This window comes from Anthonomus grandis, chromosome 10, assembly GCF_022605725.1.
Source record: "Anthonomus grandis grandis chromosome 10, icAntGran1.3, whole genome shotgun sequence".
In the NCBI taxonomy this organism is placed as follows: domain Eukaryota; kingdom Metazoa; phylum Arthropoda; class Insecta; order Coleoptera; family Curculionidae; genus Anthonomus; species Anthonomus grandis.
Window position 1 is genome coordinate 25082621 of NC_065555.1, and position 24135 is coordinate 25106755.

Here is a 24135-nt window from a genome sequence, read left to right on the forward strand (position 1 = left end):
TCGTACAATATATTCTTTTACCAAAGATTCTCTTAACTGAAGTAAAAAATATCGTTGGTCGTCCTTAGATTTTTTGATTTTTGGATACTTGATGTCCCATAAAATAAAAGAGTTTAGTTGCTGCAATATCTAATAATTGGCCAAAAACTGCCAATGGCCATCGATTGCAAATTCTGCGAGCAGAGTATTGCTTTACCATTTTATCTGTGGTGTCTACAGCACCCTTTGTATCATTATAATGAAATATAATATGAGGTTTATTCTTATATTTTTCATCTGCAACAGTATCATCATGATGTTCCGTAGATAATAAAATAACTGCTTTGCCTTTGCTAGGTGTATCTGTATAAGACACAATAGTATGTTCTTTTGTGAATGCAAACATACTAGAAAATTCAGGCCTAAATAATTTGGGTTGCAACTCGTTTGGAATGTATGACTTATTTTTTCTGAGGGTTCCACACAGGGTAAGTTTTTTTCAGCAAGCTTATCTGCCAGTGGTAGACTTATAAAAAAAAAAATTATCAGTGGTTACTTCATATCCAGTGCCAAGGGGTTCAACAAGATCCAGAACCACTCTCTCACCCTGATTTTTTTCTGGTTTGTTATTTATTTTACCAAGATAAACCTGTAAATTTATACTGTACGAATTTTTACTATCCGCCATTGGTTGCTTGAAGCGCTCCTTGGATCAGCAGGATTTCTAGGTACGCCTTGATTTCCGTAGAATTGGTAAGCTGCCAAGTTCGTTGCAATTGATGTGGATATTTTTCATCCCATTGTCTTATTACCTATAATAAAATAATTCTTAATAAGTAACAGTAAAATAAAGAAAACTAATAATAATAATAAATAATATCAAAAAAATTTTAAATAAGGTCAATGAAAAAGAAAACTTACCTCTTCAGCTTTTCTATTCATTTCAACTACTAATATATTCAATATATTGTCTGACACGAACAGTAAAAAAGCTTTAATTTCAGTGGTAAAATTTGAACTATATGGAGTAAGACCTTGTTTATTCTTTAATATATCTTTAGCTCCTATGCGTGTCTGAGGATAGGGAACTTTTGACCACTGGGTACCATCTTTAGATTTATAAAATAGATTTCCACCGTCCAAAGACTCTTGCTGTTCCTGCTCCACAGATGTGCCTTGACTGTCACTATCGCATTCAATAAGATCCGACTCCTCGTCATTTATTTCCGATTCCCCTTCACTTTCCTCATCGTCAGACAAAATTACGTCAAATTCCCCTATTTCATCATGGGAGTCTACATATAATAGCCGTTCTAATTCGGTATCACTAAGGCCTTTCGACATTTTTGATTAAATTTTAAAAAAGCGAAATACCCCAAAACTCGCAAAACTAACTGCTAAAACAAAACACTTCAATGGCTTTGAAATAAATAAAATAGTAAATAAGTCTGCGCACACTGTAACGATCACTCTAATCAACTACTAATGGTCTATTTTTAGAAGCAGCGCACGCCGGATCGAAGTACAAAGCACCGCCAAGCCAGTAGGCGTGCATTCCCACGTGGGGTATAACTGTACCCCAGGCTATTCAAACAACTTTATTTTTGAAAAACCGAGAAAAAAATGTGGTTTAAAAGGCAGTAAATATTTACAAAGCTTTTATTAACAGAAAATAAAATTCTTCACAAAAAATAAGCTTTTTTTGGGCAAATATGCAAGAAAAGAGATGTATGGGGTACATTTGTACCCCACCCGGGAGCGTATTTACATCCTATACTACATCACAGAGCAACATAGAACTCGGCGGCTCTGGACCGCAGTATATTATGTAGTTGAGAAATGCGCTTATTTATCACTACATACTATACTACGGTACGGAGCATTAGAAGGAAAAATGTTTTATGTGATTTGCTTGATGCTGTAAAATTGGTAGTAACACATTTAATTATTGTGTAATTATTTATGTTGTTATTATTATTATTGAATTTTGTTTTTTTTTGCTTGCGATTTCGATATACAAGATAAAGGGTGTTTAATATTTAATGAATATGATGCGACTGGAAAATTTGAAAACAAATACCTAAAGTTGTGAAGGTGTGTTGTATTTTAAAAATTTTAATAGTGGCTTGTGGGCTTTTAAAGGTACGTAAATACAACTTTTAAATACGTACACGTAAAATGTAATTTCTTTAGTCCATTCCTAAATTTGGTTTAATTTTAAAATATAGGTTTCGCTTCAGAATGTACAGATTTATATTTTTTATCATTAATCTGCTTGTATGGATAATACAGTGAGGTAAACTTTTCTGAAATAGCGAAAAATGCCCTTATGTTGTTAAAAATAATCAAAGTAGCCACACATTGAACCACCAAATAGTAATAGCGCATAAGTTGATTTATATTATTCTGCAATTCATATGAATTAAAAACTAAATTAAAAACTCCTTCAGTGGTTAAGCTTGACTACGTTAAGCATTCTTATGAAGTTTGCTTTAAATTTTTTTGCAATTTCAGAAAAGTTTACGAACTGTTTAGAATTAGAAGGTGTATCTTGTATTTTTTCCTTGTAAAAAACCGTGTACTAAAATTTAATAAAGGAATTTAGTCAATGCCAAACAGGATAGACTAAATTTAGTTTTTTTCGGGGAAAACATATAGGTATAATGTATATGGACATTATTCAAGGACTAAAGTTGCCAAACAAGGGATTAAAATAATAGTCTTGACTTTGTTGGAGTAAAATCCTAAGGATTTATTAAAATTAACACAGTATTTAGTCGGAAGACTAAATTGGTACTCGCGGTGTAAACTTTGCTTACTGGGAGAATAACGTGGGAAATAAATCGACTATTGAATATAAATATCATCTGTTAACAAGTGGTTTGCTGTTATTACGATTCCTTAGATTTTTTTAGTCTTAATTGTATCGCTACGTCCACTATTGTTCTGTATTCAAACTAAAATGCTTTTTGAAAACTTCTATAAGGACTAGAAAGGATAAGGATAAAGGATTTAAGATTCTAGAAAAATATGTTGTTTTTTTACATTTAGTAAGTACAACAAGCACTATTTTATTATAATATAGCTTTATATTATTTTGGTAAAAACAAGCAGTTTTAGTTTAATTTTAAGGACAATAAATAATATGTTTTTGAAGACGTTAAGGCTCCAAGGTCACTTAATAAACTTATGCCCTACAAATGTCAAAACGCAATATATCACTAAATATTTCAATTTTTTCTTTTAAGATAGGTACTATTGAATTTAATCTTTTTGTTTAATGAATACTAGGTATCATCTCTTTTATTTTTTTAAATAAAATAGATCTAAGATATTGAATGATTTCTTACAGCTTTTTCTTACTGATTAACAGTGTTCTTCGTAGAAACTCCCGTAGGAAGTATCGTAGGAAGTTTGGTTAGATTGTGTATAGATAGGTAACATGTCCAATCTATGGTAGACAATATTAGGTAGATGAGTAAAATAAAAAGAAAATAAATAATAATCTGTATATTCCTATACATTCTGTCTCATTAACACACAAAAATATGCTTATAATTCTACCATTTCTAATCCGCAAAATCTTGAGGTTTTGCTTTCATATTTTAAGCATAAGTAAGTAAAGTAAGCCTAATGAATAATTGCTTTATTTTTATTAATTAGGCCCTTTAAATTTCAAATCTGAACTTAATAGGTAGCACCTTATTAAAATCTAACAATTTATATGTACTTAATTAGATACATAATTTGTATTCATATACATAAAAATAAGAAACCTAACTTAGAAACAAAGCACTATCGAAATTCTAAAACCAAAAATACAACACACCTTCACAACATTGTTTTTAAATTTTAAAGTATCATTGTATTTATTAAATATTTTAACACGCCTCATCTGGTATATTAAAATCATTAACAAAAATGAAACAAAAACGAATAATAATAATAATAACATAAATAATTACATTTCATTTATTCATTCTGTTTCTACCAATCATACAGCATTAAACAAATCACATAAAAACATTTTTCTTTCTAATGCTCTGTAGCGTAGTATAGTATGTAGTGATAAATAAGCGCATTTCTCAACTACATATTATACTGCGGTGCAGAGCCGCTGAGTTCTATGGTGCTCTGTGCTGTAGTATAGTATGTAAATACGGGAAGACGAAGGTTAAGCAAATTGTAATAATTTAGTCGGAAGTATTTACTTTTGTAATTAAGTCGGTATGCAAAAGCTCTTCACTTATCAATAACATTTTTTCTAAATTAAATTTTATTTAATTTTCTCAAAATAAATGGACGAATCCATATTACAAGTTTTGTTGTGTGTATATCTTACTTGCTATCAATGGTAGGATAAAATAAAATAAAGTTATATATAGAAAAAGCATATTCGCAATATTTTGACTTAAAGAATTTCATTACTTTTGAAACTATATGGTATATTTATAATAAAAACAGGCTTGGGAGGTATTTGACATATTTTGAAATTTTAATATTACCTTTCTATTTATATTTTAATATTTCTCTTATAACCTGAGATTATATTCTATTGCCTTTAGTTCATGTACCAAGAATGTTATATATTACGACATATTACTTTTTTTAATAAACAGTGAGTTTTATTACAACTGTTGTTTTTACTTTGGTTTAAAACTAAAGCAAATAAGATCTTTTTGGTAAAAAAGGCAAAAAATCAAATTATTCCAAAAATCATAATAATCAGAAAATTTTGGATTAAATTTACTAATTTTGTAGTTGAAAGGGCTTAGTCAAGCGTTAAAACATCAAAGCTTTTTTAATATAACATCATATTTATATTTTCAAGTATCAAAAATTATAATACCAGTAGGGAAAAAAATTGTTTTGTATAATTTATAAAATTATTACGAGGCGTTAATTTTACGATTAAAATATTTAAATATGATATGAATGCATGCTTGCAAATTATTTTATATGTCTATAGGTATTCGAATTAATTAAATATCTGTCATATTAAAAAAATTAGAAATTAGATTAAATTTGGTAAGACCAGTTGTTATAAGAGGTTTTATTAAGTAATATACTACTTTTATTAATTTTTTTAAAATCCCAATAAACTTTTGAAATTAAAAGTTTATAGAATACTTTAATGTGGGCATAATTTTAATGATTATGATAGGCGTTTTCTTTTAATAGCTGAAACGAGCTTCAATAACTTTTGATAATAATGATTTATTTAAGTTAAGAAATATGGTATAATAAAATATTAATTTGGAGAAGTGCAGCCTGCAGGTATTAGTATTTAAAGTAACGAACCGCGTTCGGAAATTTTATGGAGAATGAAAAATGAAATTAAATTTTGATAAGTTTAACGGACTTTTTGATAGGATTTTCTTATTTGGTTTTTATTTTAATGTGTTGTTTCTTTTAATAAATTTTAGACATAATATAAAAACATAAATTTCCAAAAAAGATCGAAGTTATAATTATTGAGATGTATGGGTCTAGCAAAATTGGATTTTATATTTGCAGGGCAAAAATTGCGTTTTCTAGCCTTTTCGATTTCTTGACAATATTCAGTAACACGAGTGGAGAATTTTCTACCGACTTGGCCGATATAAAAAATGCCAAAGTTATCACTGGAGCAGTTTACTTGATAAACACCCGATTTTTAGTCAGGAGGTACTATATACTGTAACGAAATTCGGGAACACACTTTTATTGTCAACGTCAAAAACGCTAACCTAACTCGCCTTGACTGTCGTTTAATTGTTTCCAAGGTAAAAACTGACTAAACAATTAAAACTGAATGAATTGTCACGAAGCGCGTCCTTTTTAAAACCCGATGGAACAGTTTCGAAATATTTGGAATTATCTTCATTGTTTTTGCCGAGAGAGACCAATACTTTTTGGAGAATACTGACAGTCAAAGCAAGCAAGTATACAAATTCTATAAAATTAGAACTACGGGGATTTACAATAAAAATAATAAACCAAACGTAAGTAGAACCCTAAAGAAATCCTACGAATCAACTTTAACTACAGAATACTAATAAAAATAGTACAAAAACTACGAAAATAATTAACGTATTTACATTTTCATAGTACTGCTCTCCTCTCAAGTTTGATCGTCTCGATTCCTGAGTCATTATAGGGCGCTAACCAGACGATGTTTACAATTTTCATCTTCGTTGACGGATGTCGCTGGATACGGTACACCACGTCGTTGATTCTGGTGACCACATTGAATGGACCTTTCCAATCCTTCTGGAGCTTTGGTGACTTGCCCTTCGTCCTCCGTGGATTGTATAACCAGACTTTATCCCCAGGATTAAAACCGGTAAAATTTGCCTTTATGTCATAATGTGATTTCATTCTGTTACTTTCTAGATGAAGTTTATCCCGTGCTTGTTCGTGAACAATTTGTAAACGCTCTTGTAAATGGTCGACGTACTCCTCAAGGGTTTTAGACTTATGGGTCTTCCAGTAATAATGTCCAAAGGTAAACGAAGTTCATCACCGTAGACAACTTTTGCCGGGCTTTTTTCAGTTGACTTGTGGATAAAAGAACGATATGCCAATAGGAATGGTTATATACAGGTATCCCAGTCGGTTTGCTTAGAGTTTACCACCATCCTTAAATAGGTTTCAAATGTGCGGTTAAACCTTTCAACCATTCCATCAGACTGAGGGTGTAGTGGGGTTGTACGGGTCTCATTGATTCCCAGCAATTGGCATACTTGTTGGAATATTTGTGGCTCAAAGTTCCTTCCTTGGTCTAAATGTATTTCTCTGTGTACACAAAATCAACAAATCCAGTTCTGGAAAAGCATTTCAGCTACTGTTATTGCTTCTTGGTTTGGAATCGGATAAACCTCGGGCCACTTACTAAAGTAATCCATAGCAACAAGAGCATATCGGCTTCCGGAGCTACTAGTAGGAAAGGGTCCTGCTACGCCTATGGCAATTCGTTCAAAGGGTGCACCAACAAGATACTACGTCATCTTTCCTCTTGTCTTGACGAACTTGCTTGACGAATACTGCTCACACTGTCGGCACCAGCGTTCAACATCTTGATGACTGTTTAGCCAGTAAAAGCGTTCTCTAACCTTTGCCACGGTCTTACTAACTCCAAAATGTCCCCTGCCGACACCGCCATGAACAGCTTCAAGAACTTCCGGAATCCGTTTTCGAGGAAGGACTAAAAGATAATATGTCTTTCCTTTTCCATCTACGCTCTCCCAGACTCTTTTTAACAATCCATCTTTTATAACCAATAAATTCCATTGAGACCAATAAGCTTTTAGTTCTGGAGATTTGTCAGAAATATCTTTCCATTCTGATTTTAAAATTTCTCGAGATTTCAGTTCGTAAATAAGACCAAATACTGGGTCATCACACTGATCTTGGATTAAACTAGCTACATCCCACTTTTTAGAACGAGTGTTGAGAACCATTGTGAACTCGATAGCGTGTCCAGGGTGTCATCAATTCTTGGTAGGGGATAACTGTGTTTCTTGGTAATGTTATTCAGTCGCCGATAGTCTACACAAAATCTAGTGGATCAATCCTTTTTCTTCACTAGCACAACTGGAGATGTCCAAGGACTCTGAGAAGGTTCTATCACTCCTTGTGTCCTCATTTTTGAAGCATTGAGGAAACTTCTCCTTGTTTAGTTATCGGAATTCTTCGAGGTGCTTGTTTAATCGGAGCATTGTCTCCAGTGTTAATTCGATGCTGCACCAAATCAGTTCTTCCCAGGTCATTATCGTGCAAGGAGAACACATATTGATTTTCTTCAAGAAGACGTCGCAACTTACTACACTGGTAACGAAATTCGGGAACAGACTTTTATTGTCAACGTCAAAAACACTAACCTAACTCGCCTTGACTGTCGTTTAATTGTTTTCAAGGTAAAAACTGACTAAACAATTAAAACTGAATGAATTGTCACGAAGCGCGTCCTTTTTAAAACCCGATGGAACAGTTTCGAAATATTTGGAATTATCTTCATTGTTTTTGCCGAGAGAGACCCATAATTTTAGAAGAATACTGACATTCAAACCAAGCAAGTATACAAATTCTAGAAAATTAGAACTACAGGGATTTACAATAATATAACGTAAATAACCTAAATTGGTGCCAAAATGGAGCTCTCGAAGATGAATTACTTAAAAACTAAACACTATAGATAAAAATAATAAACCAAACGTAAGTAGAACCCTAAAGAAATCCTACGAATCAACTTTAACTACAGAATACTAATAAAAATAGTACAAAAACTAGGAAAATAATTAACGTATTTACATTTTCATAATAATACTTTGGGTTCACTATAAAGGATTTCAGAGTGTGTACGGTTTTAACACTTGTATTAATAAGGAGAGAGCTAAAAATGTTTTTTAATTTATATTTGGTAGATATGATAGAATAGATATGATATATTTGATAGAATAATATTTGGTTTCTTTAGGTTATTTATACACTACATTTTTGTTAAGTGATTTATTTAAATCTTTGTAATAAATTTTATTTATAAGTTTCGGTGGAAAATTATTGTTATTTGCAGTTTGTTTAATGATCTTCAACTCAGAGAGGAAGTCTGTCCTTTCTAGGGAGATAGATAAAAGTTTTAAAAAATACGAATGAAACGAAGCAAGTTTATGGCTATGGAGATGGTTGGAACTATAAGGGATGATGCTGTCAGTACTTGTGAGTTTACGATATATTGAAAATTTAATTTTATTGTTGAAGCGTAAATTAAGATCCAGAAAAGGCAATGATTCATTTTCCTCTATTTGAAAAGTGAACGTTATTGAAGGGTGTAAGGCATTTATAAAAGTTGCAAAAGTGTTTAACTCTTTTTTATTCTCTTGAAAAATGACAAAAACATCATCCTCGTTTTTTTGCTAAAGAAGATGTGGTGAAAAAGAGAACTGTTCTTAAATTTGTGTTCCAAATTAGACATAAAGGTCTCCACTAGTAGAGGAGACAAGCTTGAGCCCATAGCGACGCCTGTGTTTTGTTGGTAAAAAGATCCATTGAACTGGAAACAATTTTGTTGTAGAACTAACTCAACTAAAAAACATAAGTTATCAATATGAATTTGGGAAATACTGGCACAGTCCATAGGAAGATCTCTCACCAACAAGACACAATAACCTGGGGGTATGCTCTGATAGATTAGAGACGTCAAAAGAGACTAGAAAGATTGCGGGTGGTTAAGTCAGATATTTTAATTAACCCGCTGATTGTGAAGAATTTTTAATAGAAAAGAAACTCTTAAAGTTAGTAATTGAAAGTAAAATGTGATTCAGCCAAGAGCTGAGTTTGTCACAAGGAGAAGAACAGTAGGACACCACAGGACGAATAGAAAAATGTCTTGCTTATGGATTTTCGGAAGGACATATAATAGAGGGGTTGATGGGTTGATAGGCGTAACTTATTAGTCCCGAAAAATTCTAAAGTGTTTGATACTTGTTTGAAAGTATTTTAAAACTTTATGAAAAATTTCTCTAAAGGGTTAAAAGTAATGTGCGAAAAATTGTCAGAAGACAAGAATAAATCTACTTTTTCAACGTATTTAGTCCTATTCAAAATTACTAGACAATTGCCTTTGTCTGCTTTGGTCAGAGTCAGATCATCGCTGTTTATGGTGTTTTGTGATCTATCCAAAGCATTTGACTGTGTGGATCATGGAATACTGTTACCTAAGCTGGATAAATATGGTTTTAGAGGCGTAGCGTTGCGATGGCTTGAGTCATATCTATCAAATCGTACTCAGAAGGTTTCAGTGTCTGGGCGTTTGTCTGCTTCTAGATCCCTAAAATGCGGCGTTCCCCAGGGTTTAGTGTTGGGACCACTGTTATTTTTACTGTATGTGGATGACTTGAGTTCATTGAAACTGCAGGGCAAGGTGGTTCAGTTTGCTGATGATACCACCATACTATGGAGCCATAAAAATTCTGACTATATTAAGACTTGTATCCTTGAAGACCTTCAGATTTTATCAGGGTGGTGTGCTTCCAACAGGCTCGTGTTTAACGTAAGAAAGACGTCTATTATGGGGTTTAAGTGCGATGTTCAGGGTCTGATGTTTGACGAAAATTCCCTCTTGCAGAATAAAGAGTGCTGCAAGTTCCTAGGAATTACCATTGATGGTCGGCTTCGGTTTGAAGATCATATTTTACATTTAGCTGGGAAATTATCTTCTGGATGTTTCGCAGTAAGAATGGCAAAACAAGAGCTGGGAGGGGTGGTTGCACGTTCAGTGTACTTTTCACTTATTGAATCTCATATTCGGTATGGCGTGCCTTTTTGGGGTTTAACCAATAAGGGGCTACTTAACATTATCTTTGTTATTCAAAAAAAGCAGTTAGATACCTGTGTTCTGCTAAGTTAAGAGATTCTTGCAAACCCCTCTTCATTTCTGAAAAAATCCTAACTCTTTTTTCACTTTTTATCTTAGAAACAGCTGCTCTTATTCACAAAATTCCCAAACTACCCTCTGACACTGGCCATTTGACTCGTCGTGTAAATGATGTTCCCCTACCTATTCCTACGTCTTCCCTTACCAAAAACTCATTAATTTACATAAGTAAAAAAATTTACAATCATGTGCCTCTGTGTGTTAGACATATATCGGATGTTAAGAAATTTAAAAGAGAATTAAAGTCGCTTTTATTGGCTAAGGCATATTATAACCTGGATAACTTTTTTAATGATAGGTTTTAACCTTGGACATGTTGGAAAGTTTTCTTTTTTTCCTTTTTTCTTCTCTAGTTTTGTCAACAAGTTTACCTTTATTTAGTAATTGATTGTTTTATTTAGTTATCTTTAATTTAAGTATGTTCAAAAAGTTTTGTCTTCTTGTGTTTAATTTTGTTCATTGTTTTGTCAATTTTTGAAATTGTATTTGTGTTTTGTTTTTTTAGCTTGTAGGATGCTTGTACACAAGATTATTCTTACGTAATATAGCACATTTTCTTTCTTTCTTTCTTTCTTTCTTTCTTTCTATTTTACTCTTTAAGTCTTTAAAAGTTTTAAGTTTTGAATCAAATCTAAATAGTAAATTATTTAATTTGTTGTAATAATTACTTAAACAAGAAGCCGTCTGGGATCTAAGAGTTTTCTTTAAGGGTAAATTATTTAAAACAGAGAATATATTTTCACAGTCGACCGTCAACAGTTCCAAATCTTGTTTTTTTGGACTTATATGAAAATTGTATTTAATTCCGGAGTTTAATAGTTGTATTTCTTTAACTGTAAAGACTTCCTCTCTGAGTTAAAGATCATTAAACAAACTGCAAATAACAATAAATTTTTCACCGAAACTTATATAAAAAATGTATTACAAACATCTTATTAATACAAGTTTAAAAACTGACACACTCTGAAATCCTTTATAGTGAACCCAAATTACATAGAACCTCCTGACCAAAAATCGGGTGTTTACCAACTAAATTGCTCCAGTGTATCGACAAAACCGGTAGAAAATTCTCCACTCGTGTTACTGAACCTTGTAAAGAGATCAAAAAGGCTAGAAACGCAATATTTGCCCTTCAAATATAAAATCCAATTTTGCTAAACACATACATCTCAATAACCATAACTTTGATCCTCTTCTAAACACCAAATATTTACATTTCTGTCATAATAGAAATAAACTAGATTTACTAGAAATTTTACAGATAAATAGAGCTATACAGAATATTAATATTACATGTATCAATGATCAAATAAATCATTCATCCACACATTTTTTTAATTTATTAAATTTTAATGCTAATTTATAATGCCTTTTCATTCTCTCATATTAAAGAGTCAAAAACATTTATATTTTATTTAAAGGTATCATTTTTAGTACCGCCGTCTGTAGCCAACTTATTAAAGTCTATTTTTACAAATTACAGCTACCATATTTTAAATAAGACAACTATCTTTTGAAAATTTATATGGTTTTTTTGTTCTTAGTTCTTGTTGACATAACAATTATCGTAGTGTTGTAATCATGTGGTTTTAATCTTTGTGTAGATCCAGTTTTATTTCCTTTTTCATGCATCTTAATAGTTTCTTGGCTTCAACGCCCAATTATTTATTTGTTAATTAATTAAGCCTTTTTTATCATTAATGTAAATACCAATTTTGTTCATTGTTAGTTGTTTTAACCTTTTGACCTTACCAGAGTCACTATAGCTTTTTATATGTATTGACGAAAACCCTCAATTTGTGTAAGTAATTTTAATACCTTTTTGTATTTTAACACTTTTAATCTTTACGTTATAAGTTTCCTTGGTTCTTGCAGTGAGAGTCAGTGTGTTGTTTTGTATTTAGATGAGGACTGATGATGCCCTAATGCGGCGAAACGCGTAACCTTTTAATAGACGCTTGATTTGTGAGACTTTGACTTTAAGTATACTTTCTCTTCCTTCGGTTATATTTTAATTTTGTTTATCATATGATTTTTAACTAAAAGTTTAAAAATCAAATATTATACCTAGAGTTTTAGTTTTACTGACAAAAGGAATTATTTGGTTAATTATTTTGCTTTAGAACTTAGAATTGATCTATTTATATCAGAAATATAAATTAAAAATAACAAAGACCCAATTATCGAGCTATGTGAAGCACATTATTTTAAAGCCAGAAAATCAGACTTCTGCGTGAAAGAACCATTACCACTTACTAATATACTCTGAGATCTATTATTTAGGTATGCTTCAAAAAACTTAAAAGCTTGAGCCGAAAAAACCAACATAAATAAATTTAGCCAGTTTTTCGGTTCGATTCAGGTAGTTTTTACTAGTCAACCAAACTGTCTTGGCATCTGAGCGACGATAAAGAAGAAGAGAAAGAGTCCGTGAAAGACAAAGATAAAAAACGAAAAAAATAATAAATCCGGGTACATGTACTGCGTTTACATTTGGCGTATTTCACGGTTTTTCTTATTTATGTTTTTAGTCAGATAATATTATAAATGGTTGACTAAAAATCAATATTATATTTACCAGTATACAGGATGACCCAAAATTATACTTAGTTTATACTTATACTTATTATATCTATCTATTAATTATTAATATATCTATTATAATAGTATTATACTTATTATATCAGCCGTTTCATTCCAGGACTAAAAATATAAATAAAAATTAATATCTAACATCTAATTATGATAACTAATTTAGTCTTCTTACTAAAAAATTTTTGCTGAATTTAAAAAATGTAATAAAGTTGAAATTTTTTTATTTCCATTTTAATATTATTTTTTTTCGCACAATTTTTTTCTCAGAATTTTCAAAACTATTACCACTAGACTTTTTTTTACATGTAAAAGTTGCTTAATTCATGGCTCAGCCCCGATAAAAGGTAACTTTTTTAAATAAAACGAATCGAAATATTATTAAAAAGTATTTATTATAATACCATCTTCATGAGAGTTTTTGTAAAAGGTTCATTATTATTTTAATTTTTAGATCTAAGAAACGGTAAGAGAATAATAATTATTCTAAAATACAGGGTATTTCAGAACTATGGGATCAAACTTCTGGGGGTTGTTCAGTGCAACAGAAGAATCCATTTTAGTATAGGAACCCATGTCCGGAAATGCGTCACTACGCCACTACGACCCTAACACGCGTTAAAATTTATAAAAAACATTAATTACCCAAATAGGATCTGCTGCATTTATTTTTACCTTTTATACATGATACCATAACAACAATTGTTTAAAATCAACGCTTATCAATGTCAATTCTCAATGTCATGTTTAAAAATTTTATAGCTTACAATTTTTAAACATTTATTGCTAATGGAAAACTTGGAACATACTTGGAAAACCAATCAAGAATTGTCGGATATGCATTTGGCATACGGAGCAACAAACTGCAATGCACTAGCAGCATCGCGGTTGTATCATGAACGTTATCCCGAACGACAGCATCCTGGATACAAAAAGTTTATTGCGGTTTATCGGCGGCTCGCTGCGACAGGCATGTTTAAGACCAAGATGCATGGTACTGGTGTTGCTTGAACCGTAAGGAAGGTCGAATTTGAAGAAGAGGTGCTTCAGCGAGTTGCCGATGAACCATCAAATAGCACACGTGACGTCGCTAAGAATATGAATACAAGTAACGCTTCTGTCTGGCGGGTACTACACGAGCAACAACTCTATCCTTACCACTTCCAGAAAGTTCAAGGTATGAGTGCAGCCGATTATCATCCTAGAGTCCAATTTTGTCGATGGCACAACCAAATTTTTTACGATATGTTTTGTGGACCGATGAACCCTCTTTCACAAGAGACGGTATTTTTAATAGTAGGAATAGCCATGTTTGGAACATGGGTTCCTATACTCAAATAAATTCTACTGTTGCACTGAACAACCCCTAGAAGTTTGATCCCATAGTTCTGAAACACCCTGTATAGAATAATATAATTATTATTATTGCACAATTTTTGCTACATAATAAAATTTACTAATGAACGTAAGTATAATATTTATTATTCTATACCTTTAATTTAAAAACCCAGTATTATTGTTTTTATTATTAACTGTAAATAAGACGTAATAGAATTTTTAGAGAAAACATATTTATATAAAATTATTATTTTATATATACCTACATATCCTACTTATTTAATTTTAGAATTAAGAAATGGTAAACCAGACGCAATATAATATTTACAACAAATCTATTTTAAAAAAAATACAATTTACCATAGGCTTTATTATCTTCAACAGTAATGTTATGACTTTCAACAGTTTGTGCTCCAACATCTTCGTCTAATAATTCCTCTATTCCATATAAGTCACTCTCTTGTACATCTGACTCATCAGTGTCACTTTCTATTTCATTATCGTCGCTATGCAAGTTGATTATCATATTTTCTATAGCCATATCTATTGTTGATTCCTTTGAAATGAATTCTTTTTCAAACCGCTCAGGTCGTAAACACCGAGATTTCCATTTTTTATCAGCAGAGAATTCTTTAAAGAAATCATCACAAAATGTATTGACCTCATTGAAATTTAAATTAACATTCTTCTTGGCGACATATTCTTTTAACTCGGCCCAAACTAATTCAATGGGGTTGAGATCTGGGTGATATGGAGGTAACCGTAGTACGCCATGACCTTTTGCAATAAAAAGTTCGGTTATTTCATACCTTTTGAACTTTGGTTTATGAACCTTTATTATTTTATAAAGTTGTGGCTTTAATAACTTATTATCATAAGATATACCTCTTACCCGTAACCACTGTGCATTTCCGCTTTCTTTGTTAACGATGTGGGTGATTTTTCGGGTTGTTTATTATGGTACTTGTTTATGTATATTATATCACGCCCTTCTTCCCTGTATTGACGCATCCTTCTAAGAAACTCAATTCTCAGCAGTCTTATAAGTTGACGTTCCATTAATATTATTTTATTGTTGCTAAATTTCTTCCAACGACAACCAATTTTATGGACTTCCTTTCGCAAAGCCTCTCTACATCCTTGATATCCAGTATCATATACGAATTTTGTATGTACTGATTTTAATGTGGGGATCCGTCTTTTCTGTAAAATGGTAATTAATGATCGTTCTTCGCAAAATTCCTCGATCTGCGTCGTCAAGACGAATTTTAAGTTTTGTGTTTTCCTTTGTTCTTGTGGGAGTTGAAAATGATGTTGATGGGCACGTTTTAACTTGTTTGGCTTCCTTTTTAACTCATCGAATACTTCTAAGCGATACACCTGTTGCTGCTGCAACACGTTCTTGAACCTAAGAAATAACGGTTTTTATAAATCTGTCAAACATTATATAAGATTTATTATATTAGTTAAGATAGTAGTTGTATTAAAGCAATTTTTCAAATGTATGTAAATAACCACAAAATTAACTAAAGCGTTAGAATTAGGTACTTACATAAATATCCCAAAAAAATTAGCCTTAAAAACTGACTAGAAAGTTACTAAAGCAACAACGCTTAGAGGCCAAGACAGTTTGGTTGGCTAGTAGTTTCTTTATTGCTTCTGATATCAGTATCACACTTCTGTGTGGCTTCTTCTTCACGTGCCTAATGGTAATCCGGGCTTATTATGTGAAAAGTGCAATGTATACACCTCACTTTTACAAAAATGTTTAAGTTAGTAAGTCTAAAGAACCCTGGTACTGTAATACATGTAAGGCAGTAGAAACAAACAAACAAAGAAAACTTATATCACAACAAATTCAACAAAAAAAAACGACACATTGGGGGACGTGATGGAAAACTGGATGAAATAAATCAAAAATACAATAGCTTGTTTGCAAAATATCAGGAGCCGGTAAAACTAAATGAAACAATGCAAGCCAAATTAACACGTATAAAAAACAGTTAAACAAAAAGGGACAAAAAGAATTGGACAACATGTTATTATATTATATAACTCTTGACGTACCAATCCATCATCAAAAAACTGTCCAAAAAAAGTTTGTTTTCAACATAAATTTTTATTTTTTGAACCGGGAGTCAGCAGACCTCACTTTACTGTGTTATTGCACGTTGCATTAATAATTTTTGAGCATTTTCGTGTTTTTTTCACTATGGCTGTTTATACCCCTTCCGAAAGAGTTCAAATAATTAAATGGTTTTATGGAGGCAATTCGGCAGTAGAATGTAGAGATTTGTTTTCTGTAACATTTGAGAATATTCCTTGTGCAAAAACGGTTTTAAATGTGGTTACAAATTTTGAGACATCTTTTTGTCTTCAAGATTGTAAAAAATGCCACACAAAACGTCAAGAACCATCTGTTGAAGTGGTCCAGGATATAGAACGGCGGGAAGAAATGGTTTGCAGTACCCTAGAACTTGACTCGACACGGTCCACTAGATGTGTTGGAGAGGAACTGAGAATGAGTAATAAAACTGTTGCTCGTATCTGGAAAAAATATGGGTACAAATGTTTCAAGTATTCAAAAACTCAGGAAATATTTCCTGAAGACCAGTGGCGAAGAATGGAATTTTGTGAAACCATGATGGAAAAGGCGAATGAAAACGAATATTTTTTAAAAAATATTTTATTTTCTGATAAATCTTCTTTTCCATTACACGGCAAACACAATATTTCCATTGTTCTTATTGGTCTCAGGAAAACGAGCACAGAAGTTTTCAGTTTCGTACCCAGTATCCTCAGAAATCGAATGTTTGGGCAGGTATTTTGGGCGACAATGTTATAGACTGCGTCGTTTGGCGACATTTTGTCGCCAAACGACGCAGCTCCCACGAAAGTCAGATATTTACTAATCCCGTCCTCGGGCCGGCCGGGACGGTGCTCTGTCGCAGGCACTCGTACACGCGCGACTTTGCAAAATGTCGCCTCTATGGGGTTTCCTATAAGTAACGAACGAAAACATGATCTGTATATGCCTTCATATAGTAATATTGAATTTATGAAAGATAATATTCTTAGAAAAATATTAATTTTAGAGACTTTTATACTAATTTATTAGAAGACTTTACATTAACTACTAATTTTAAAGACCTATTAGTTATAAATAACTTGTTATAAATAATTGATCATGTGTTATTAGATCTAGGTTCAAGGTTATTGAGGGATGATATAGAGATTTACCATAACAATCATTTTGATCACAGTTGCTTTATATTTGAAGTTAATCATAATGATAAGATATTTAAGCCAAAACTGGATCATAAATTAAATGGATATATTATAAAAAATTTGTACAATAAATATAAATAATTTTTGTATATTCTTTTACAGTTATTTGTAGAGTGCTGTCTGTTCTACTATTTATAAATAAAGTAGGTATTTTTAATAGCCCTTGAACAACAGTTTATTGTTCTAAACAAATAAGGCGCATTTTGCTTTTTACTTTGACTAGCTATCTACATAACTAGTTTTTGCTAATTATGTATTGCTTGTTTTATCGAAGCATGTTCTTTAGTGTTAATTCGATTTTACATCAAATCAGTTCATTATCGTGGAAAGAAAACATAATTCTTTAATAAGACATCGCAGATTAATGCTTTATGATTAAATTGATAAAGGATTCTTCAAAAAGCTTTTGTAAACATACAGGAAGAGGTCTGTTTAAATGACAAATTCAATCAAGATTCTTCCAGCCTGTCACTACTTCAGAGCCAATGTTTACAATTCAAACTAAAAGAGGATATTTTTTCTGCATAGATTCTTTTATTAGAAAAGTTTCTTAACTGTATACTTTTTAACTAACAGCTTTCTATGGGCTCAATCAAAATAGCTTCTTCTTGTTTTCCTCTAGTTGCAACCTCTGAATTTTCTGGTATGGTAATATCCTTAGATAACTAACGTCTCTTCTATTTTCGTTATCTTTATGTTGTTAGTTCTCTACGTCAATATCCGGGTATATACATTCATTTTAATCTGCTGGTCATCTAATTCTAATACGACAATATTCATGATTTCTGCGACTAGCATTAGCTGATGGAATATTGTTAAGCCAATGGCGAATTTAACTTCATGTAATCCAATAATCGCGATCCTTTTTTCATCCCATTTCATAAATAAAGTATTTACTTTTTGATTACAATATTTGTTTTGTTGTTAGAAGTGGTTATCGACGCGGTATCATCAGCATATTGAACAGGGTTTGACATGAGAATCCCGAAACTTTGGGAGGAAATGGATTAGCTTAATATGGAAGTTATAATGAGTTACTTATTATATTGGGTATTACGTCACTTATAGCAAAAATTAATTTAGAAATTTTTTATCTCACACGCTCAAAAATTGAAAGAAGAAGAAAATAGACTTATTCACGTATTTAAAAGAAATATGAACTCAAATCTGTAATGATACCGTTCGATATACTTAATTTAATTTAAGTTTAATAAGTTTTAAATACAATAATTTACTTGAGGTATAATAGATTTTTTATATACCTAGGAGCTGAGGTTCAATCTATGAATCTCTGAGCTTGTTTCTTCTTTTTAATATCCTATCTAACTTTGTTATGAATATTAAAATTAAAAAACGATAAAAACAAACAAGAAGACTTATTTTTTAAAAAAATACCTAATTTGAACCAACGTTTCGGTAGTTATATCTACTACCATCATCAAGGTAATTAAAATAAAATTAAATAAAATTAAAAATTAAATATACTTATCTTGTTGTAAATTTTCAGCAATGTAGTATCATCAAAATTTCTTCTTAATTCGAAAATACATTAAATACTTTTTTATATGATTTGACGGTTTATTAATAGTTTGACAAATTATTTTAAAAGATAACACAAATTTTAAAGGTTACTTCTTTAAAATTAAAGGGGTGTGATCCTAATATTGATTAATTAGAGAAAATATATGAATATCAAATATTTTAAATTATTAATTCATTTTGAGAATACCTCTCTTTTTAGCAAAGGAATCCATGTATTATGAAAATTAACCGAACAAGTAGCTAAGCATTTATCTTCATTTAACATTATAGAAGCACTTTCCTTTAGTTTAGGTAATTTTGAAATTGGTTCCTTTGCTAAACATATAAAATATAAAATTTCAAAAAAAAACTTTACACATTCCTTTATTATTTTATTTACTTTACACATAAAATCTTAGAAAGAGCAAGTAAATATGCGTTAATAAGAGAAATAATTTAATTTCATAGATATAATAAAATTAATTTAAATAATGAAATACAAAAATTAAAATATAACTTATTTAATTTAGTTAATCAAAATGATTTCAATCATGCATGTTTCTGTATAAATAATAATTATTTAAATAATTTTCAAATACAAAAACAAACTCACATAAATAAAATAAATCTACTTTATAATGAAAATATAAATCAAGAACTTTTAAACACCAATAATAATGATTTTATAAATAAAACTGTTATTAATTTGTCAGCTAGAGTTTTATCTGATATAAAATATGTATATGTATTATATCTGATATATAATGTTGTTCTTTTTTAAGATCTCAATTACTCAATTACTCCAAAAATTAAATATAATTTCAGCTCTAGAAAACGCAATGACAGACTTGCCAAGGGATCAACAAGATGAATTTAGAATTAGGACAAAGATAAAAATTGAAAAACCAATTAAAATCTAACAAAATTTAATCTTCTTAGAATTAAAAGCTTTAAAGACACTTAAATCCGATAATACTATTAAAATACTTCCAGCCGATAAAGGTAATGTTACTGTTCTTTCAAATATTAACACTTATGAAAATAAATTAAATTTAATAATTAATGATGGTAATTATTCTAAATTATCTATAGATCCTACAGAAAAATTGAAAGACAAATTTATAATCTACTTAAAAAGCATAAAAACCAATTTTCTGATATTGATAGATTTAAATTAAGTTTCACATAATAGTAAATCACCACATTTTTATGGTTTACCAAAAATACATAAAATAAATGTTCCTTTAAGACCTATAGTTAGTAGCATAAATTCACCTACTCATCTTCTTGCAAAATATCTTTTAAATATCTTAACTCCATACACTAATAATAATACTAATTTTAATAATTAAATCTAATAACTAATTCTGATTCTTACATTAAAAATTCTCAACACTTTTTAGAAAAACTTTCTTCAACTTCTTTTAACCCTCAGGATCTATTGGTAAGTTTTGATGTTCTAGGTCTTTTTACTAATGTTCCTGTTGACAAAACTTTAAATATTGTTAAAAATAAATTAGAGAATGATAATAATTGGGCAGAACGTACAACACTAAGCATTAGTACAATTTTAGAACTTTTAACCTATTGTGTAAAAACTACTTATTTCCAATACAATAATGAATTTTATCAACAAAACTTTAGTATGGCTATGGGTTCTCCTCTTTCACCAATTTTAAGTAATATATTTATGGAAAATTCTGAATCTGAAATTATTAACACATTTGATAAAAAGCCTAAAATATGGTGGCGATACATTCATGATATTTTTTCAATATATCACCATGACGAAATAGATCTTATAATTTTTTTAAATTATATTAGCTCCAAAGAATTTACTATAAAATTTACTCTTGAAAAGGAGGCTGATGGTCAGCTTCTTTTTCTTGGTATTTTAATTAAAAAAGATTTACAAAATTTTGAAACTAGAATTTACCGTAAACCAACTCATACTAGATATCTATTAATCTAAATTTTAATTCTAATCATCCAATAATGGTAAAAAGAGGAGTGGTAAAAAGTTTATATGATTTTTTGTAATAATCAATATTTAACAACTGAAAAAAAAATTATTAAAAATATCTTAGTACAAAATAATTATCCCAGAAAGAATTTAAAAATTTAAAAATAGAATTTAAAAATAATTGATTTAAAGAGTTTGATAATCCACGTATAAAATTTTTCTAAAAAATTTAATATAAGAACTATTTTTAAATCACAAAACACATTACGGTACCTATTAACAAAAACTAAACCTTTCAATGAATTTTAATGAACTTAATAAAAATGTAATCTACAGGGTGTTTGGCGGAGGGTTAGCCAAACTTGGTGGACATATAGATAGGCTCAGATAGAAGATATTTTCTTAATAAACTTGTATTCTAAAAGTTTCGGGTTTTTTTTTTATCATTGATTTTGTGTTATTTTCAAGATTTTCAAAAAATTATGCCTTTTGACATCTTTAAATTTTTTCAGCATATTTTTCACGTTTTTTTTTACATTTGTATTTAGTCTGTAATGTATCCTGAATCTAAAAAAAATCAATATCAAGTACAAATATTACCGAAATAATTCGTTTTGAGCTGAAAAAGTTAATACAACTAGCAAAAAAAGTTATGAAAGGTAACTTTAACTTGAAGCAAAAAAAAACTAAAATCTATCAAGATGTTCAGGTAGTTTTAAAAACATCTCCAGTTAATACTCTTTTCAATGATATACGATGTGTAACACAAAGCCGACTAACTTGCCACAATTCATGAGTTTAAAGGAATATAAAGTAAAAAAAATATTTTTTTAATTTTATGTATTTATTTCAAAATTACAAATTTTATTAAAACTGCGCTCCCCTGGCTCTTATACATGCCCTACGTCGCCGTCCCATTTCCACTGTCGTAAGACAAAGCCGCATCTCTTTTCTGATAGTTTGAAAAGCAGCATCGATTCTTTGAATGGTCAAATGAGGAGATCGTGAAACATGCTATGGGATTGTTGTTGTGATAACAACAATATGTGCTACATATTGTTGTTGTTATTTGACATTTGTCATTTGTCGTGGTGTAACTTTTTAGCTTGCTTACGTACCCAAGTCGTTAACTTAAGTTAACTTAAAGTATTGCATAGTTTCTGTAGTTGTTATTGTTATTGTTAATACTGTTGTTATTGTTGCTGTTAATTGAGTTTTTATATTGTTTTTGTGACTTTCCCTATTTTCGTATCATTATCGCCACAATGGCTGCATACACTACCGAAGAATACGCCGATATTGTCATTGCTTATGGAAGAGCCAATGGTAATACGCGAGAAGCACAAAGAATTTATAAGGAGCAATACCCCAATAGGCGTGTGCCCCACCACAACACTTTTGCTAACAATTTTCGTCGATTAAGGGAAATAGGCAATCTAAATTTTCAAGACCCGAGGATCAATCGGAGGCAGTATGATGTTGCTGTAGACAAAAACGTAATTCGCGCATTCGATGAGGATCCCACCACTAGTACAAGGAAAGTAGCTACAGATCTGAACATTTCTACATGAAAAGCATGGTCAGTTGTCAAGGCATAAGGAAGGCATCCTTTCTATTACACCCCAGTGCAAGGTAATTTCATACTACATCAACAACTTAATTGCGCAATTTTTACTGGTATCGTGATACTCTATTCTAGGTCTTCTACAAGCCGACTATGGGCGACGGGTACAATTTTGCCGTTTTTTGCTCCTCGCAGACGTTGAAAATTGACACTTTTTAAAAAGCATCTTATAGACAGATGAATCAACATTTACACGTGCGGGAATATTTAACCAACAAAAACGTAATTCCGCATTTGATCAGAGCCAAGTCTTTCCAAACAAGATTCAGTATTAATGTTTGGGCAGGTGTGATTGGGAGACACCTCATCGGTTCACACTACTTGCCGAGAAACCTCAACGGGGACAATTACTTACATTTTTTACAAAATGATCTCCCACAAATATTGGCTGATATACCCATATTTAATGAAGACGGGCCGGGCCAATCGTCTTCATTAAATATGGGTTAATTTCTGGACAATACTTTTCTCAATTCGTGGATCGGAAAAGCAGGTCCCATCGCATGGCCTCCACGGTCCCCTGATTTAATCCCTCTCGATTTTTACGTATGAGGACGTGCGAAAGAACTCGTGTACGAGGTGGAAATTGACCATCATAGACCACTTAATTCAAAGAATCAATGCCGCCTGTTATGTTATAAATACTATCCCGGCAAGACTATCCGGTTTACAGGGGCTATTTCTAGGGAGTTGAGTTTGTTCGACAGTCTTGGTTTAAGAGTTCTAAACAACAAGAACAACTCCCTAGATCTGATAGGTTCCAGAAACCCTGTTAAATTTAAAAGATGGAACAAAAAAAAAAGAACCTATCAGGCCGGCTTCGTGGGTTCTCTGTATGGTCAGTTGCCTCTGTCACACTCACTCACTCAGTAGTAAAACACCTTAATTTAATTTAAATAGGGTGTTTATTAAAGTCTTCATACTCAATAGCTTAATTTATCAGAAACAAGGAGTTAAATCTACATGGTAAGTAAATATAAGTAAATATACAAGATGGTCTTAAAAAGGTAAACAAAAATAAATAAAAGATATATATATATACAAGTTTATAACCCAAAGGTAGATACCTGAATTCGTCCGTGATCACTTCGGAAGCATTACATAATAAGGCGTAACATTAAATTGTTTTAATTTAGATAATTATACCATAAATATAGTTACTTAAGTTTTAAATATTAAAATGAGAAAGTGATAATAAATTCATGTTAAATCATACAAAAAAAATCAAAAGAAGAATATGGTTAAGATTGAAAGAATGTGCTTACGGGTCAAGTTCCATGGTGTTCTTCTTTCGGGGGCGAGAGCCCGCGATGGGCAATTTTTCACCACATAGGGCTTACGGCATGATGTGTGTTGACAGGGCTAAGGGCGGCGAAATTATTTTTCAGGCTTCAGGGCGAAATCCTCATCACTGCT

At 31.0% G+C, this 24135-nt stretch overlaps 1 long non-coding RNA gene across 1 annotated transcript in view; it reads right to left on the bottom strand.

The window, feature by feature from the left end:
* The window catches only part of LOC126741680 (uncharacterized), a 126993-nt gene extending 116409 nt beyond the window's left edge, over positions 1 to 10584 (bottom strand). The window contains exon 1 of the long non-coding RNA XR_007662281.1: positions 10546 to 10584. This is a non-coding gene — a long non-coding RNA (uncharacterized LOC126741680). The remainder of the gene's footprint in view (positions 1 to 10545) is intronic.
* Positions 10585 to 24135: the final 13551 nt, after the last annotated feature.